At 42.2% G+C, this 15,867-nt stretch overlaps 1 protein-coding gene and 1 non-coding gene across 13 annotated transcripts in view; both read right to left on the bottom strand.

Moving 5' to 3' along the window:
* SEMA3A (semaphorin 3A) overlaps positions 1–15,867 on the bottom strand; it is a 468,302-nt gene that overhangs the window by 107,760 nt on the left and 344,675 nt on the right. The gene's annotated exons all lie outside the window — the stretch shown is intronic.
* TRNAK-UUU (transfer RNA lysine (anticodon UUU)) lies at positions 7,473–7,545 on the bottom strand. Its single transcript has one exon. It is a non-coding gene; the product is annotated as a tRNA-Lys (tRNA).

The following is a 15,867-nucleotide window of genomic DNA, read 5'->3' as shown; positions in this document are numbered from 1 at the left end:
AAGGATCCTCGTGCCCAAAAGCTTGCAATGAACTTTGTTCCAACTACTCAGTTGGTCTAATAAAAGATATCACATCTACCCAAAGAACCTTGCCTGCCTATGTCCTTAGGCTTAGACCAACGTGGCTACAACCAAAAACCCTGTAGTCATAATCTATACAGCTTCCATGCAAGTTTAATATTTTTTATAATACCTGGTTGAAAAAAATGTGATATATTACTTTCTGACTGACCCTCATAGAAAATCCATTTGATTTAACCCTTGCTAATGCCATAACATTTTTTCTGGTAAGGATCACGGCGAGCAAAATTACCCCTGGTTTTACACCTCATGCATTCACACTTAAGAAGACCTAACTAAACAGGATTTGTGTTCCTCAGGCTGTGATGCACAACAGACCATGCAATGGGCTGCAGGACCCCTGTGTCTTTCATTCTGGTGCATACCTATCAGGTGTCAGGATAGGTACTGGACCTGTAAGAAACCCAGATCCCACAGCCCAGTGCAGTCAATGGAAAGTACAACAGCGAGTCTCTTGCATAGCCTCTTACATTTACATGTTGAAACATGTTAAAACAGGTTCAAAGAGCTGACATGCACCCTTCTAAGTGATTATGAATTAAAACAGTTGTTCTTCATTACTACCAGTTGAAAAGGATTGAATGCATCAACATGTCACTCAGAAACCAACATCCATGGCATTATGCTTCTGTTTTTTGTCATCCCTAAAATTAAGGGCAAGAAACACTGAGAAAAAAAGAGTATCTCAGGTCATATTCCATATTGATTATGTTTTTTGAAACCTTCCACTGAAACATAAGCTTAATTTGAATGCATGCAGAAATCATGAGACTGTTATAACTTTTTAGCTGTGATTGGCTGTGGAACCCTGAAATATATACTTACAGACCCCACCCTGCCTTCCCACACACACGCAGAGCTAGAAAAGGAAATGTCTAAGCTGAATACTAACCACATGACCCACTGCACCAAATCTTTCTTTTAATTTGTTATCCATAAACAACAGTATATTTAGACAAGAAGCCAAGCTCTACCCACAGCAACACTTGTGTAACCCTGCTGAAGGCAATGAAGCTGCACAAATGTAACTGCAGGAAGAATTTGGTCTTCTGGGTAGACAAACAGGAAGGATATCTAAATAATCCAATTAGAGCTTTCAAAATTTCATCTGAAATATTATCTGGGGTTATGGGCTTGTCCCTATGTCTGCCTTCCTTTCTCAATTTTATAAAATATCTTGTCTACTATAAACTTAGCCTTGGACAAAGTAACTGGATCCTAACTGGTAAAGAAAACGCTAGGTCGTTGTATTTATTTATTAAAATCGGCAAGGACTAATTGTGAGGATGTACTGCTGAGTTTTCTGTCATCTTGGATGCAAATGTGTGAAGAGGACAAAGCGTTTGTACTGTTGCAGGAACTCTGCTGAGGATGGTACTATCCTTTCTTTATGCATCTAACTTTGCTTACCAGAGATCTGGAACTGATAAGAAACCTACGAGGAGTTGGACATACATTTGTAAACTCTGTTCTGTCTAATTAAAAAGTCCCTTTCTAGAGAAGAGAAGCTTCATAAGAATTGCTTTGTGATATCAAGGAACAGACACCCCCATGGTGCTAGACCTCACTTGCAAACAAAACGTTAAGAGGAAGGCAAGGTCAGCTAGCTCTGTACTGTGTTGGGAAGTACAGAAGATCTAGATGTAGATCCCACAAGTGAAACGCATTTCATTCCTTCTTTGAAATGAAGGCATCAAATTAACACTTACAAATGAAGTTTGAAACATAATCCCCAAGCCATCTCCCTGTCTCTGAGAGAGTTAGCAGTGGCATTGAACTCAAGTTGCCGGCTTTGGCATTTTGTATTCATAGCACTGACTGGGCATCTGCTCCAAAGTCCACTGGAGTCAGCAGGAGTCTTTCCACTGAGTCCAATAGAATTTGAATGAAGTATGAAAAGACAGGAAGAAGCACCATATCTTCATAGATTGACTGGATTATCATGAAAGGAACCTGTAGTAATGACATTTATGCCAGCTCAAGGGAGGCATTTTTAAGCCTCCCTTCAGAGGCATTGGGTGTTGGCTACAGCCAAGGCTGGGGACTTTGCCTGGAGTGTGGTAATGCTCCTGCTGGGACATAAAGCTGGAGCTTCCTGGTGAGAACATCTTGCCCCTCTGCTCAGGATCAGATCGATTACCGTATTTGAAGGGAATTTTACCCCTGGTCACATTGTTATGAACTGGGAGGGAGGGAGAGAGGGCTTGCCTTCCTGTGTAGCAGAGGGCAAGGCCCTCTACCCAGGACCTCTTGGGTTTATATTGTCAAAACCTTAGAGAAACAAGATCCTGGCTGCCATGGCATGGTTCCTCAGCTTTGTCTGTGGCAGATTAGGGTGTTGGGTTTATGTTGAGTCAGGGTTGATGGTAGTCTTATGTAGAGTTTAGATTACGGTTTGTATGGGACACGTTAAATAGGGATGATCCTTCCTCAGGCAGGGGGTTGGACTAGATGACTTTCGGAGGTCCTTTCCAGCTCTGCTTCTCTATGAATCTAGGGTTCTTAGGCTGTCAAATCCCACCGAAGTTTGTGACAGCTGAGTTCACTTAACTTCTTTCAAGAGGTATGTGGCACAGGATTAACACAGTGCACTCAGTTAAAATGTGTAAGGATTCTCTGTGATGCGAAGAGCACAACAGGCTCCATGCTCATTCAGCCTTGGTTTTTTCCTGAAATGGCTAACAAAGATGCCAGTTGTGTTGACAAAATACTAAGCAATCATCAGATATTACCAGCATTGTGTTAGCGCTGCCAGGATTGAATATAAACTGGTCAGAAGAGTGAAAAAAACATCTCTGGTAATTTTCCTAACACCCAAGGCACTTATTCCCCTTCCATCCTTTATTTTAATATATCTAAAATACAAATAAATGAATAAAGCTGTGGTGGATTGTCTGATTGCAGCATTTAGTACATAGCGGTAAGATTTCAAATAATTTTCATGGTTCTTTATGATTCACATTAACTCAGCAGAGACTCACATGACTGCACTATATTAGAATGTTCCTCAGGGTGCCCAACATTTAATTTATTAAAATAATCTAATCTCTTTAAACATATTAGGGGGAAGAAGAGTAGCTATTTGACTATCTCCTTCCCTTTTGTTTCAAAGTGTAAGGATCCACCCTGCTTTTGTGTTATATTAGCTGACACTGATGTCACTGGGGGAAGCAGAACGGAAGGTAGAGGTGGAGGTTGAATTTGAAGATAAATTTGAACAAAAACATTGAAAACTTCTGGATAAGAAAAGCAAACAAACATCCAGTAGGCCTGTACTCTGTGATTATGCCTTACCTCCTTGATACATCTCAACTTTTCCTTTTCAATTATACAAATACATAGCTTTTAAACGTTTTTAGACTTTCTACTACTCTTGCCTTACCTAATACTGTACACCGTACATTTTTTCTTAGCATGAAACAGGTTTGAATAGAGTTGTTTTACTGTTTTCTGCCTATTTGCAGTCTGTCCCCGTTCTTATTTTTAAAGTTTCTCCTACCATAAATCTCTTTCTTTTTTACCCTGCTGTTTCCAATTTTGGACAAAATCTTTGAATAATTCACTGATACGCTCCTTAACTGGTATATGATATCATAACTATATTCATTACAGTTTAAATCGGCTAATCTGCCTTAATATAGCACAAACTTTATTAATATAAAATTGTTTAACTGTCATTTGGGCCTTCCTCCTAGTAGTGCAGGACAGCAGTGTGTCATGAGAGCCTTCTAATGATGCTAGGAGATAATGTGCAACATTAGCATGGTTAAGCGGGCAAATGCATGACTCTCAAGATAAACTCTGAGACTTCAAATAGGAATCTATATGTCCAAAAACACTGTGACCTGTTGTGGTCCTTCTGAGGTTTTTTGAAGTGGAAGAATTACTCTGTAATCGAAAAGAAAAAATAACAAGGGGTGCCCTGAGACTAAAAAAAGTTGAGAGCCACTGTTCTAGTGCAGTAGTCTCTGATAGAAATAGAGCACATGCTTCAGAAGTTGACACTTATGACACAACCCGCCCAGAGAAGTTTCTTCCTAACTGTGGCCAGCCAGTTTCAGCTTTGAAACCTGAGGGTTTACATACCATATCATATTTTTATGCTATCAAGTCTACCTAGGGATATTCTCGCCTTTATAAACAGGTACACCTCTTCAAATTCTATTACCTTGGCCTCAATTTAGAGCAGGAGTGGGCAATTATTTCAAGTGGAGGACTGCTTAATGAGCTTTGGTGAGCTGTTGTAGACTGCAAGGGTACATCCTTGTCAAACTGCTAAGCCCCAGCCTTTGAAAGATCCCCCACCCCCTCCGGCCCCATCTGGAGACTAGAAGTCCTGTCCCCGACCCCTGACCTTTGTCACTGGAAATCCCACCCCTTGCCCTAGAAACACTCTTTTTGCTATCTTGGAACCAGAAGTCCTGCTCTGTCACATGGTCCGTGACATAAGATTGCCCACCTGCCTGATACCAAACCTTGCCCTGCTTGCTGCCATGGTGGCTTTAGAAACCCCTACCCCCAACACATGGCCCCTGACATCAGAAGGTCCCCTTAGCTGGAAAATACTGCCCCCCGACATGGCCACACTCATGGTGTGTGCAGCAGAGCTCATTCAGGCAGTGCAGGTGCAGTCCATGCCCAGCCTGTGGCTGCTCCCTTGCACTCCACAGGGAGCCAATCCCTGACTACTCCCACCCAGGGCTCCCACCATCCCCAACGCTGTGCTTCCACACACTTGACTATTCATAGGTGGCTGCTGATCATGCTGGGTGGGTGGAGTGGGTGGAGGGCAGCTGGGAGCTGGTGCTGGGGCAGGACCCACACAGCTGCAGCTTTTTGCGCCATGCCACTTCTCTTCCCTCCCTGCTGCCTGCAGCACTGCAGCAGGGACAGGAGGAGCCATCACTGGAGACAGGTGGAGCCAAGCAGTGGCTGCAGCAGTAGCCTTGTCCAGAAGCTGTGCTTGCTGGCCAGGGCCAGAGTTGGGGCCCTCTGGCAGGCAAGGGTGAGAGTGCAGCATGTGCTGCCCTGGGTGGGAGCAGGCAAGCCTTCGCCCCATGCGGAGTACAGCAGAAGCAGCTGTGGGTCAGGCCAGATATAAATAACTGGTGAGCACCCACCTGCAGGCAGATTCAGTCAGCTGGTGGCTGGATGTGGCCCATGAGCCAGATTTTGCCCACCCCTGAATTAGAGGGACTGAACGTTTTCTGTCTCCAGTCCAATCTTCCAGCTAATAGACCATTATACAGATTGTAGCTTACCTTTGCATTCAGTGAAATAAGAATTTGGCTCAAATTTATTACAGTGGAGTTGTGTCTGAAATTTATACTACAGTTAGAGGCGCTTTTTTGATTAAACCTACACTTGACACTTTCCAGCCGTCCAGCATTTAACTTGATATTAAAGAACTTCTGAAAAATGTTATTTCTGATTTCTAGTCTCATTCATTTCCTTTCAATATGTAACTATTTGTGGGTGCTATATGAACCAGATGACAAATCCTATGTTCCTTCAGAAATGTGAGAAGTCTCACTGAAACTTATAAGATGATTAATGTGCTGAGAGGGAAGGAAATGCATCCAGTTCCTTTTGGTACCGCAGCCTAAGATCTTTCCAGCAAAACACTTAAGCATGCACTTAACATGAAACGTATAAGTGTTTACTTCTAATTTAAGAATATGTTTAAAGGCTTTGACAGGTGAAAATAAGGGTCCAATTTTGTAACAGTTGTTGTCTATAGTCATGTAGGCAGTGACTGCAACGGGTGCATGATTAAGCTTTAGACCACAGTCTTGAGTCTAAGCGGCCCATCACACTAATTTGGTAAAGGCACAGCAGACAAGGGATTGATGTGGCTGCGTTCAGTCACCTTTGGTTCTCAGGCTTGCATGGCCTACATACAGCTGGGTTGACTAGGGGTTGCCCTTCATGGCAATCCCAGAGTAAAGCTTGCCTTCAGGTCTACAGCATGCAGCTTTAACCGCTCTGCCACATGTCTCTTATTAGGCTTGGATACAGACAGGCAATTTTAAAAACAACAAATGTTACATATCGATTTCCTTTCTCACTGTCTCCAAATTGTTCATTGCCATTCTTTTCCAAAAATATTATTTTCCCTCTATTTAACAGCAATTATTGAAATACATGACTGACAATGCTTCTGAATTTTGCTGTTCAGACACCCCCCCAACTCTAATTGCATTATTCAGTAACTTATGCTTATTTTTGTTGTTTTACATATCTTAATTCTTATTAGACTGCTGACACTTAAAAAAACCCCTTATACATATGGCAGAGACTAAACTTTTTGCCTAGCCTTTACATATGTACTTTCTTAACCTACAAGACTTTGTTCCACCATTCTCATTGACAGATTAGCAGAAGTAATTTTGATTACTGTTTGTCTTAAACTCCCTTTTCTCTACTTTGAATTGAATCTGCCTCTCAGCAAAGCTGATTAGCTCAGAAGCAGTGGTGTAGGGATGCCCTTGAACTCTTCTGCTATTTAGACTCTTCTAAATATGTTACCTTTGATGCCTGTTGTTAGGTGCTCAAATCCATATTTCATCATTTAATTAACAAGAGCCCTTTCTGACATTTTGGCTAACCTCAAAAAACTTGAGGTGGAATTGATCAAACTTATACAAGTGGTGTAAAACATTTCAGGAGCAGGTGGAGAGGACACACAGGCTTCCAAAGCCAGCAGGTCACGGCTTTCCTGCACACCTACAAGTGGACTCACTGAGACTGCCCAGTGTAGCCAAGTGTAGCCAGCCCACCCCAGATTGGTCCCTTCCCCATCATTATCAGCCACAGGCATGTCAGTTGTAGTCAGGCAGCAGAGGTACCCATGCTCGCCCTGGTTAGGTTCCTGGGTGGGCTCCCACACGTCTGCCCAGGGACCTTCATGCCCCCTGCTAGTGGGCACAGTCCCAGAGAGCCCGACTGGGCTGCAGGGCAAGACTGAGCACCCCTCCCACCCTCTCCAGTCATAGGCATGTCAGCTGCAGTCAGCCACCGGAGGCACCTATGCTCCCCTGTTCATAGACTCATAGATATTTGGGTTGGAAGGGACCTCAAAGGATCATAAAGTCCAACCCCCTGCCCTGGGCAGGGGAGAGTGCTGGGGTCAGACCACCCCCAAGTAGGGGAGACCACCACCTGCCTTGGGAGCCCGTCCCAAATTCTGGCCACCCTTACAGTGAAGAAGTTCTTCCTGAAGTCCAGCCTGAATCTCCTCTCAGTCAATTTGTGGCCAATGTCCCTTGTTACCCCAAGAGGCACCCTAACCAACAGAGCATCTCTGGTTTCTTGCTGTACCCCTCCCACAACGAATTTCTTCGCAGCCACAAGATCCCTTCAGCCTTCTCTTGCGGAGGCTAAAGAGCAACTGCCTGAACAGGGACTTGAACCCTGGACCCTCAGATTAAAAGTCTGATGCTCTACCAACTGAGCTAGCCAGGCACTTGAACTAGCCCTGTAGTTATGCTTCCTCAGGCTGTGCTTGCCCATGGAGACCATGGGTATCACTGAGTGGGCTCCTGCACAGCCACCCAGGGACCCCATACCCCTACAAGTGGGTACAGCTCCAGGGTGACCAGGGCATGGCCAAACACCCTTTCCCAACTCCTTCTTTCATCATTAGCCACCATGCTGACTCAGCTGTGTGAGAGCCCAGGGGCAGGGGCAGCTGGGGGCTCAGCCAGAGCAGCCAAGTGCGGGTGAGTGGTAGCATGCCTCCCTGTGTGCGCCAAACTTCTGTACTGTTATGGGTTTAGACTGGTTCCTAAGCACTTAAACTGATAAAAGTGTAATGTCTATACCTGGTCTTTAAGCTCCAGTTTAGGGGGACATGTGTAAGCATGCATTTAAACTCATTCCTATTCAGGAAAAACAGTAAGGCATGTATACTTAAGTCCTTGAGTGCTGTCATAAATAGGACCCTTCCTTGAATCAGAGCCATTCAGTACTTGAAAGGCATCTTTCATGAAGATGAAATCCATTTGCATTGTTCCCTCTAGCACTTACCCTTATGAGTTTGGCCACTAAAAACTGATCATACTGATCTCATTAGATTCTAGATGATCCCCAAAGGTAACTTGATTTGTCTGGTTCAGACAGTTTCTGAGCACTGGGTCTAAAATTGCTTCTGACCAGGGACTTTCCTGTTTTACCTCAAACTCAAATTACGGACTGGATTCTGATTCCCCCTATTCACATGGATATCTTATTGATTTGAAGGGGAATAACATGGTATTGAAAAGGAGTAAGGTCGTGAGGCCTTGTATCAACCTCACCCCCCACCCAAAACCTTCTAAGCATTGCCTTTCTGACAGTTTTAGTCTATTTTAAAGTATTTAACAGGTTCCTTGTTTATTATCTGTAATACTTCATGATACATAAAAAAACCTAAAAAAACTTAAGTCCTTAATATTATTCAAACTAGCTTCTGCAACATCAGCTAAAATAAATCATATTTCTTTTTTGCTGACTGAGTATCATCCTTCATCAAACAGTGACACACAAGTTTTGATAAGTATTTTGCTTTTGAATCTCTCTTATAACCTCTGTTTCTTGGTATTTAAAAACTCAGTTTTCTGAATCTGACATTACATTTATTTTTTATATCATGGAAGCAACTTGAATTTAAATACTTATTTTATTACAATCCTTGTACAGCAAAAAGTATGTTCCTGCCTTAGCCTTCCTTTGCATAATAATTTGTATTACCTGCCTCTGAGTGCATCACAAATTTTGAATAGACTCATCAAAATGCAGTTACATAAAGAAAAAATAAAGTGAAGTCACCAGTCTACAAACAGCAAGTTGAAACAAGTTGTTTTTCATTTTACTCTCCAGCAAACATGTCTGTCTATGCCTTCAGAGGTATTAGTACCACACCAACTGCACATTTAAAGTTAATTTTTAGACATTGCTTTCCATTCTCAAAACACCCACTGACAAGTCAAGAATTTCTCTTTTGGCTCTCTTTCCCATGTGCAGTTAAATTCAATTTCCTCCCCCCACAAACTACGTGTCTGCACAATCTCTAGGAGAACAAATTAATCTTGTATTGAATATCTGAATTAATGAATATTCTATTAACTCTACATGCAGTACCTTGGCAATGCCCTTCCACAGTAGCAAGGCCATTTCTCCTGCCTGCACGTATTAAATTCAGAGTTAATTTCACAAGGTAAGATCCTGCACTTATTACTTGGGCAAAAACTGACATCAGGGATATTTTTTTCCATAGCAAGCAGCCCAGGATGAGGGCAATAGTACAGAAACAACAGTCTGGTAGAGGCAAGTACTCTTGTCTACATAAGTAAAATATGATGCATTTGAGTAATAACAACCAGGTCACTAAGACTCATAATGAAAGGTGACTGACCTTGTAACATCTATGGTAAAATAAAATTAAATTAAACTTAAAATTGCTTTCACACAGAAACATTAAAAGAACTTAAACACCTAAACCAGCTAGAATCACCTTGATATATGTCTCACTTTCACTGCTATACTTAACACACCACCTGTACGAATACTGACACCTTTTGTCAATTTGATATAACATTTATTGGCACTTTGTTAAAACATATATGTTTGTGTATTGTTACTTAGAGATATCATGCATGCACACACATACACACGTGGTTTATACCTCTGCGGGGTGGGGGGGAACTAGTGGAAGATACTTCTGCAAGGTTTCTCTGAGAGGCTTTTCCTCCAATTCTCCCCACAGAAGTTATTTCTAGTTTTCCATCATGCTGGGGTAGGCAGAGATTTTCCTGTGTCCAGGAGCCTGATCTGTGAGGTTACAAAATAGATGGGCTGGCCCCTCCCTCCTGGGAAGGGCTTTGCAGCTGCAAGATGCTGACTGCCCTTTATAGCGACTGCTTCCCTGGCTCCATCTGCTTATAATCTGACCTACTTTAGTCCAAAGTGAGGAGCATCAAATCTACTCCAGGCCTAAAGAAGGGCTTATGCTGGCATCCAGGCAGCATACAATGGACTCATGTCTCTACCCTTGCTTTCCTCCAGACAGATTTAACTCTCCTAAAATGGCACAAGAAGAAGGGATCTTCTGGCCAAGAGACATGGAATGGTCTTTCAGAAAATGGCAGAATCCCCATCTCTCAAGTCATTTAAGTTCAGGAAGTTGGAACTTATCATTCCCAGGCCATAGGTCCAAATTAGACTTTTGAGGGTTGCAGACTGTAGTTTGCACTGTACCATAGCAATAATGTCTTAGTGGAATGGCATTGGTTCTCACTAACCAAGATAAAGCAGCTCTGCTTCCTGCTTTTTCTCCTAATGCCACGTGCTTCATGGCATGATCCCTGTAAGAAGCTCCTGCACATCCTGAGCCTCCCACCTTGTGAAGCCAATGTTTTCCACTTTCTGCTGTAGGCAAGACTTTCTGCACAGGGGATAGGATTTTGGTCCAGCAAACTATTTAAGGTGGAAGCATAATATTAAATACAAAAAAACTTTCCTCAACTGGATCAGAACCTCAGTTTCAGGATGATAAAGCAAATCTAAACTTTAGGCCTCACTGTTTTATATACGTGTGCATACATGCATACATATATATGTGCATGTGTACACACACACACACACACAGACACACACACACACACACACACACAGAGTAAAACCTTATTAATTTGAACTGCAGGGACTAAAATATACTGACTTTGAAAAAAACAAGTTCAAAATAAATGTACCAACGGTAATTTGCTTGTATGTAAATACCCATGGGTACACAGACTTAGTCTAGCTGTATGTCGGCTCCTTAGTGTAGACCTTACTAACTGATAAGAACAACACAAGGAATTATCCCAGCGACTACTTAAGCAGATTTCATGGGATATAGCATAAGGCGTTTCTAATGTAGATCAGCAGCAATGACCTTTTTCTTCTACTTAGATCAACCCAAGTGTGAAACTGTCCTGCCAACCCTGCCTCCCTCACCCCAATCCCAACAAACTCCCTGCTGAGCTGGCACCCCAATCCTGCAAAACTTCCCCTGAACCCACATAACTAGAGTTGCTGCCACCACCTCCCACCCCTGAAGACTTCCCTGTACCTGACACTTATTCTGAGCCCTAGCCACTCTGTGTGCTCCCATCCCCTCAGGCACTCCCAGCTAAGGTTTGAATTACACTTTGAATCTTGCGAGGGGGTCAGCAAAAAAAAAAAAATTAAACCAATCCACCTAAGTGGACTGGTTTAACAAGTCTACTGAAGTGAAGGAGAAATCTGAGCAGAGAATCCCCCCAGGTTATGATTTTCAAATCTTACCGGGGGGGTGGAGGTTTCATCTCTTATGGGGGGCTAAGCCACCCCCATCCCCGCCTTAATTTGCATCCTGTTCCCAGTATCCAGGGATTCCCATGTCTGCAGAGACAAGTCCTTGTGCCTAGCTGCCCTAGCTGCACCTTACCCTCAAACTGTAAGGCAGGGGGGATGCAGCCCCACCCTCCCTCCAGTTAACTTATTGCATGGCATTCCCCATTGGAACTACACCATGGTCCACAGCCTGGAAAAACTGCAGTTTGGCATGATTAGAGGTTGGCCCAGGAGTGCCCAAAGGAGCAGGAGCACGTGGAATGGCCCAGGTGCAGGGCAGAGGTGCAGGGGAGTCTGCCGGGGTGGGAGGTGGGGGCAGCAGCCCCAGCTGCATGCAAGAGCGGGGGTGGGATTTGATGGTTGGTGGGACAGTCCCACACTCAGTAAGTTAATAAGGTCCACACATGGGTGAACTAAGTCTGTATGTACCCATAGCAATTTGCATATCTGCAAATTTCCTCCAGGACACTTATTTGTAACCCCTTTGTAGTATTTCAGTTAGTACTTTTTCTTTTCCTGCATTTCAAATTAACAAGGTTTTCCTGGTCCAAAGGACCAGAAAACAGTTTTGAACTTCAAAGTAGACATTTTTTGAATTATCTGCATTGTAAGGCATACAATCACCTATCCCTTCAGCTGGGGAGTAACAACAGCTTTGAGGTATCCAACACTTTGAACTATCCCATATTGAATTAATGAGGTTTTACTCTGTCTGTGTATATCTATATATATCTATATCTATCTATCTATCTATATATATATATATATATATGAATCCAAGTACCTCCACCTCCAATCTTATTATCTTTGTTTTTTTTTTAAGTAGTAAATCATGGTTGTTGATTTGTATAATGTCCAGATAACATGTTGTAAAACCCTAAGTGCAAAATCAGCTCTCGAGCCAGTGAAGAAATGGTGAGGAAAATGTATTTCTTTTGCTGTTTGAATGCTTTGCTCTGTCAGAAACGCCACATGTTAAAAAGGACGGGTTGTTTATGCGCAGATCAAACTGCTTGCCCAACCTTTCCTGCTGTGGGTTAGATTAAGAACAGAAGAGACACCAAGGTACTAATCCCTGGGAGAATCCTCCCGATGAGTCAGAGCTGTTAGCAAAACTCTTGTCATTCATTACCAGGCTTTTAACTGCATGTGGCACATAGGTGTGAAAAGGACCGAATGCACGTGAAGACTTAGCTGAACCCTGTTACGCATTGTGCTAGAACAGCACATCCTTCCGACACATCTGCTACTCTGCTCTTTTGTGGTAGCTCTTTTAACAACTTACAGCATAAACATGATTTTACGCATTAAAAGCAACTTAACGGAGTATCTGCTCTTCAGATTTCTGTCACCTACTCATCCAGTGTAGTACATGCCGGCTATTATGTGCAGGAAAAAAAATACTAGAGCCCTGGTATTTAATGTTCTTAATTGATTAAATTATGAAGATGTTTCATACCACATTTTTGAGGGATTCCTCCAAGGTAACCATTTAACAGCAAAGTAGACTTTAATTACTTTATGGTAATAATATCTAATAATATGGTAATAATATCGTAATCACCTATCCTTTCAGCTGGGGAGTAACAACAGCTATTATTACCAATGATATTATTACCACTGTTACATTGTAGCATGAAATTTTCAGAGCACTTTAACCTAAAGGCAGTTACTAGTGCTTCCATGCAACATTTATTATGGGTCACATTTCCTTAATGGAAAGTACTAGATTTTTGTCTGATTATGTGCTCTGTACAGAGTTATTAAACTTCTCTCACTAAGTTAAACTAGGCTGTAACTCAAAGGAACCAATAGCTTTCACAAATACAGCCATATTTATTAAGTAAAATGTATGCAATTATATACGGAGGAGCTCCATGACAGCAGTCCTAGTATTTGAAAATTGCAAATGCCAAACAGGGAAAAATTGCTTAGGGCTGAACAGTGACTATAAGATTAATTAGTGACATGCTCTTTGTAAAATAACGACAGCAAAAGCCTGAGAATTAATCCCGGACAGCTAGAGACGCCTGTCCTTTTCTATATCAATATATGCAAAAGGAGGTTCAGAGCTCAGTCTGCAGATGTGTATATTCATTCCCAGTTCTAACTAGTATGAATTCATGCTGTATAATTTTTTCTCATCTCTTTTCTAAATCTGCCAGCAGAGTCTGGTTATTTCTTCAATAATTGTTTCTAATTTTTAAACTTTACTAAAAAAACTGCAAATCAAGACACATACCAACTTCTCCTAATATCTCTCCCAAACAAATAAAGAAGATCTGGAAGATCTGAATCTCGAATAGGCTTGCAAGGGAGGTGGTGCTCTCCCCTACATCAGGGGTCTTCCAGAGGAGACTGGACAAGCACCTAGCTGGGGTCATCTAACCCCAGCGCTCTTTCCCACCCAGGGCAGGGAGTTGGACTAGATAATCTACTGAGGCCCCTTCCAACCCAAATATCTATGAATCTATCAAAAATCCAAATGTGAACAGAACTGGGGAAAATAATACAGACATTGTATCAATCAGAAGGAAAACAGCTGAGAATCTCATTTTCTCTACTTTTCCAAGGCTCTGTGAAAGTGGCCCACTCTTTCCAATGAAAAGAGTTATTTAGGAAATAACTAGAACATCAAATTACTTTGAGGTCTATACTATCAAGAGAGGGTCAGAGAAGATTATGTCATCTGAGCCAGATCATGGCTACTACCTGCACGTGAGCAGAAAGGGTGTAGGGAAGGGTAGGGAACAGTCTAGGGATAGGCATTCAATTCCAGTGCTAGGAAATTTTTACTACTCTAAAAATAGGCTGTGGCTGGAGTATACAGGTGCTCCTTGGAGCTGGGGAAGAAGAGCAGAGGATATTGAGGGTCTTCAGGACTTGAACAGTTCAGGATGTGTGCAAAAGTTCACACTGGCAGGAGAGAAGAAAGATTGTCCTGGAAAAAAAACACAGTTCTCTTCAGTGAAACCCGCCTTGCACGTTTGTACACTAGCTGAAAGGTGAAAGGTGTTTCTCCTGGCCCAAATGCAACACCTATGCAAAGCCACAGAATGCCTTTCTCCATGTAAGCCTAAATTGCTCCTTCAAGGAAGGATGTTCTCAAGAACACCTGCCTACCTGCTCAGGCCTGCCAACCCTGGGAATGCCACTCCAAGGAAACCTGTGCACTCCAGCCCCAACCTATTTTTCCTGGACAAAAAGAGATGGCCAGTTGGGAGAGCCTGCCAGTCCCACTTCACCACTGCATTTCTGGGTTTGACACGTGAGCAGAAGTGGGTGGGCAGTGATGTTCAAGGGAGTTCTTTTGTAAGAGTGCCAGTATAGATGCATCTCTTGAGCAAAGCCATTGGGATTACATTGCTTTCAATCTCAGGGGCAGAGGAGACAAGAGGAGACAAAAACCCAGGACAAGGAAAAAGTTCGATATTAATCTGAGAGGTTTTAAATACATAGCACTACAAAGCAGAAAGCCAGTCAGTACAAGATAATAAAGCTATTAACAATCAGAATTTAAATAAAACAAATTAAAACTTTGCTTGAATGGGCCGAGGCTCTGCATTTGACTTCAATGGGGCCAAGACTTTCAGGCCTTCTTAGAAAAGTCATTATGGTTATCTACTCTGTCCTCCTGTGTCCCATATGCCACAATATTTCACCAAATGATTCCTGCTTCAAGCCTATGACCTATGACTGAGCAAAGTTTATAATACCCTTAAAGTAGATAGAGACCTAGGTATTGCCAGAAGGTATATGACTAAAAAGCAAATGCTTAGGAGTTTTGTTGGTCTCACACAGTACACTTAGTTTCCCATATCCTTTCAGCAAGCAATACTTTTACAATCTTCTAACAGTCAATCAATGTATATAATTAACTATACCAAACATAATTATTTATGACTCAGGATAATAAGACTGATCCCTTGTCCTTCGATTACTTTTAGGCAATTTAATGCTAAGAAAAGAGGCCTCACAGTCCCACCCAATCTACACTCCACCCCTGAAACTGGATTATCTTCATGCTTATGGGCACTTTAGTTGTGATCAAACAAATAATATCATACTGAGTCTCATATTCAGAGACAAGTATTGTTTAAAGAAGGACTATGGAATCTAGTTTCCTGTTAGAGGGGGTTTTTTTAAAATCTTGAAATACCTGATTGTTAATCAAGTTGTGTCATCTTACGCCAGCTAAAGCCCTGATGCAGAAAGAGATGAAAAGTTCTGTTCTGATAATAAGCAGGTCCTTTTATTCTCTGTGAGGTATTTAACAATAAGTATACTATATATGCCCCTGCTTGCAGAGCTTCCTTCTCTTAACAGCTGTCTTCTCTTTATATGCACATATGGCATGTATTGATGCAACTCATATCCAGTGTTTCACACATTTAGCTTTCTCCATCTTGCTCTACTTGCTAGGAAGGACAC

The sequence above is a fragment of the Crocodylus siamensis genome, chromosome 4 (assembly GCF_052110815.1).
Source record: "Crocodylus siamensis isolate JL-2025a chromosome 4, ASM5211081v1, whole genome shotgun sequence".
NCBI lineage: Eukaryota > Metazoa > Chordata > Crocodylia > Crocodylidae > Crocodylus > Crocodylus siamensis.
The sequence above is the reverse complement of the archived record's forward strand: the minus strand, read 5'-3'. Positions and strand labels throughout refer to the sequence as shown.